The sequence below is a fragment of the Pterocles gutturalis genome, unplaced genomic scaffold (assembly GCF_000699245.1).
Source record: "Pterocles gutturalis isolate BGI_N339 unplaced genomic scaffold, ASM69924v1 scaffold15023, whole genome shotgun sequence".
In the NCBI taxonomy this organism is placed as follows: Eukaryota; Metazoa; Chordata; class Aves; order Pterocliformes; family Pteroclidae; genus Pterocles; species Pterocles gutturalis.
Window position 1 is genome coordinate 2,724 of NW_010123286.1, and position 316 is coordinate 3,039.

At 63.0% G+C, this 316-nt stretch overlaps 1 protein-coding gene across 1 annotated transcript in view; it reads left to right on the plus strand.

Moving 5' to 3' along the window:
- Window positions 1-316, plus strand: part of LOC104464972 (plasma membrane calcium-transporting ATPase 4-like) — a gene marked incomplete at both ends in the record, with an annotated part of 13,034 nt that overhangs the window by 2,709 nt on the left and 10,009 nt on the right. The window lies entirely within an intron of this gene.

A 316-nucleotide genomic window follows, 5' to 3' on the forward strand; every position in this document is an offset into this window, starting at 1 on the left:
GCTGGGGTGCGCGTCCCCCGCCCGCCGTGGGAAGGTGAGTCCTGGCTGACTGCAGGGGGTCATCGCCCACCCAGCACCTTGAGGACTTGCTGAAGATCTGCGGGTGTCCCCTGAGCTCTCTGGGGAGGGAGGTGATGGCGAGAGGGAGCGGAGGGTTTGTGTGCTGGGGATGGAGGGTGGGAGAGCAGCCAGGCGGGCTGGGGACTGTTCCCATGCTGGGACTCGAATGCTTTCCTGCCTCAGCTCTCACATCTTGCTGCTTATTCCCCTGCTCTGTGCCAGCTCCAATACCAGCTTGAAAGCCAGTATCAGTGCA